This window comes from Mandrillus leucophaeus, unplaced genomic scaffold (assembly GCF_000951045.1).
Source record: "Mandrillus leucophaeus isolate KB7577 unplaced genomic scaffold, Mleu.le_1.0 Scaffold772, whole genome shotgun sequence".
Taxonomy (NCBI): domain Eukaryota; kingdom Metazoa; phylum Chordata; class Mammalia; order Primates; family Cercopithecidae; genus Mandrillus; species Mandrillus leucophaeus.
This window is the reverse complement of record NW_012108386.1, coordinates 186419-189977: the sequence shown is the minus strand read 5'-3', so window position 1 is coordinate 189977 and position 3559 is coordinate 186419. Positions and strand designations below refer to the sequence as shown.

The 3559-nt window shown below is 46.8% G+C and overlaps 1 protein-coding gene across 1 annotated transcript in view; it reads right to left on the bottom strand.

Moving 5' to 3' along the window:
• The window catches only part of VOPP1 (vesicular, overexpressed in cancer, prosurvival protein 1), a 104234-nt gene extending 100685 nt beyond the window's left edge, over positions 1 to 3549 (bottom strand). The window contains exon 1 of the transcript XR_001004537.1: positions 3399 to 3549. The gene's annotated coding sequence lies outside the window, so the exon portion shown is untranslated. The remainder of the gene's footprint in view (positions 1 to 3398) is intronic.
• Between the last annotated feature and the right edge of the window lie 10 nt (positions 3550 to 3559).

Genomic DNA, 3559 nt, shown 5'->3' with positions numbered 1-3559 from the left:
TGAGCCACCGTGCCCGGCCTGACAACTGTTCCTTTTTCTAGTCCAAGAACTGTTCTTTTGCCTAACAGTATTGAAGCACAAGGCAACCTGGCTTAAGCGTTTCCAGTTCTTGGTTCCTGGGAAAGATCCGAAAGATAATGAGATCAGTCCCTTCACTAAAATGAGTCTATCTCCTTGGAAGCAGAGGCACTGGGGCACTGGTATTGGTGAATTTTACACTAAGTAGTATACTACACATTTCTGGGCTTACTTCAATAAGAACAGAGCCCTTCAAACAAATACTAAGTACATTTCAAAAGTGTCAACAACCAAACCTCTAGAAAGAGAATGCAGTGACAATATCTAGAAAACAAAGCACATAACAAAAAGCCCTGGGGAGGTGCACATGCTCAGGGCCTCATTACTCCCAGGATTCAACTGAAGTGTAGTCAGTTTTAAAACCTTTTTTTTTCCTTTTAGTTTCTAAGGAGTTACTGCCTGAAGGCCACTAGGAATTACTTCAGCAAGGCTACTAGGAGACAGCTTAGTACTTTCACTCTTCTTATAAGGACCGTTTGCAGGACCTCACTTCAGCCAGCTGGCAGAACAGAAGCATAGAACCTTAGCATTTTATGAACCAAAAAGGCCTCTGAGGTTCCCTAATCTTAGTCACCCTTGACAATCTGCCACATTCGTGGCCTGGGTCCCTGGATTATAACCAGCTGGCACAGAGCAACAGGGGAGAAGGGAGATAAAATCAGGGCCCTTACTGGCTGTACATATAATTCATAGGAAACTCTGAGTTAATAGAAAAGAAAGGTCAGTCCAGTAATGAGCTTCCAAGAAGCCTCCCTAGGGGAGGAATGGTGCTGTCAGCTGCTGCCGGTTCCTCCCTGAAGCCCTGCCTGGGCTTCAGGAGGGGAACACAACCAGGGTTTCTCAGGAGAGTCCTGGTGATGGCCACTGTCCAGGCACAGTTCTTCACAACATCCGATTTCACTCTTCAAAGTGTCACCGTTTGTAGGCTGAATCACATTGTCTTTCTAAGGAAGGGTGACTGAGTTTCTAAGGGGAACACACTTTCCAGGGCCACCACTGCCCTCGGGATGTAGAGCATGCAAATTCCTAACATGTTCCTGTGTGCGCAGATGGCAGAGGAAGCAGAGCATCGCAGCAGGGTACACACTGGAACCACACTGCCCGGGTTAGCATCTTAAGCTCTCACACTTAACAGCAGTGTTAAGTGTTCACTTCCCATTTGAAACAAAAATGAAGATCAAAGTAATTGCTAGGAGAATTAATGAGATAACATGTGCAACATTTATAGAACAGTGCCTGGCAGTTACCCTGGAGCACTCTATGAATGTTTGCTAAGCAAAAATAAATATGCAGTTCTATGCCTAACAGGTAAGTAAATTTCTATAAACGGATGGTGAGGCAGGCAAGGAAAGCCCTTCTCAAAACAGTCTTTGGATTGCCCTTCCTACTCAAGCACCCCTCACTAACACAAACCCCGGTGCATGTGAGATTCTGGATGGTGCTAGCGAGGGACAGGGTGCTGGGGGTGGGAACAGAGTCACCACTGCCACAAGTCCACCCCTTAATTTCAAGTAGTTTATGATCAACCACATGGCAAATTTATACACTGAAACCAGCTCAGGCAGAACAAAGAAACAAAGACAAATGTCCCAGGTTGCAGCCAGCAGTCAGAAGCCAGAAGCCACCAAAGAGCTCCCTGGGTTGCTTTTATGCACTCAACCTGAAGACAGCCATTTGCCACGGCACATGCTCCACACCTGCGACTGCACATCCACGTATGTGATTCAGAACTTCAGAAGCATCACAGGTACTCATCAGAGCACCCCATCGGAGATGAAAAAATCTCAAATATAAATCTCATACATGAAACTTCATGTGATGAATGATGAAGAAATCTCCTTAACTCCTCAGAGAGACGCCTCTCCAGCACAAAGTGGTGGTACTTAGGATAATCATGTCAAAGTGGGTGACATCACACTGTCCCCTCTGAAACAAAACTGGCCAATCAAATAATATTTGACTGTGAAAGTATCATCTTAAGCATTTAGGTTTCAGTTTTACATTACACTTCTGCCTTTAAGGTCGTTTCAACTTTGCAGACATGATCTGAACTCCTATTAAGATGATACATTCCTATGCAACGAAACAGCTATTTCAGAAAGAATGGAGTCACTGAGGCAGTCTAGGCTACACATAGCGCACAGAACCACTGAGACAGAAGGTTTGGGAGACATGGGTGGCACAAACTAGAATGAAAGGAATGCTAAATAATTTAATCAAGTGCTGATTAAAAAAGATTGCAGGGCCGGGCGCAGTGGCTCACCCTGTAATCCCAGCACTTTGGGAGGCCGAGGCGGGTGGATCACCTGAGGTCAGGAGTTTGAGACCAGCCTGACCAACATGACGAAATCCCATCTCTACTAAAAATACAAAAATTAGCCCGGCATGGTGGTGGGCGCCTGCAGTCCCCGCGACCGGGGACGCTGAAGCAGGAGAATAGCTTGAACCCAGGAGGCGGAGGTTGCAGTGAGCCAAGATCACGCAATAGCACGCCAGCCTGGGCCACAGGAGGAGACTCCGTCCCAAAAATAAATATTTAAATAAATAAATTAATTAAATAAAATAAAATAAAAAATAAAGATTGCAAGTGTAGGTACACACATTAAGGTACATACACATCTGCTGTCATGTGATTAGTGGTCTCTGATGCACTTCTTTGTTCTCCATGGTGAGTCACTCAGAGAATGTGATTCCTAAGGTTGTAAAATTCTGAACAAATGGAAAGAATGCAAGCAGAGCACTCCACGAAAACATTAAATACCAAGCTAGGGAAATATTTCCGAACAGAAACAGGAAGTCTCGGCTATGGCGGAGCCTGGAGCAAGGAGAAATTTGTCCACCAGCCTTCCTTTCAGGAAAACACTTTTCCTCCAACATTTTGTAATAATTACTTTTAAATAAAGGGCGAAGACAAACTAGTAATTTCCAGCACCAATCTCCAACGATTAAGGAAGACAGCTTCACAACTTCCTAAAACAGAGGCATGGGACTCGGACTCATTACCTATTTACTTTGACTTCATTAATTTAATGCAAATTTCCTTCAGAATAGCAAAGCTGAGGTGAAAGTTGAACACCCCAGTCCAGGGTGTCAGACTGGACGCCCCAGAATTCCTCTAGTTCGCATTTTAAGCAACCTGCTTTAGTGACAAGTGGGTGGCCCCATCCGAGGATGCAATTTCACAGCCAGGAGCAGCCGCCGTCCCAGCCAAGGCTGCGGTCACGGACGCTCGCAATCGGGAGCCGCTCAACAAGTTCCCCGCCGGCTTCGGCTCCGCACCCCAACCCAGCCAGGCTCTCCGCGGAATTTCCTCCCCGCACCTGAAGGCTGCGCTTCCTTTTCACACGCGGGAACGCCTCCTCCCGCTGCTCACCTCCACAGCTCCAGCGACACTTCCCCACAGTCCCCTCCGCCCGCTCCCCTTACCCCGGCTCGGCACCCATCCTTTCCTAACCCCGAACTGCCCGGCGCCCCGGACTCT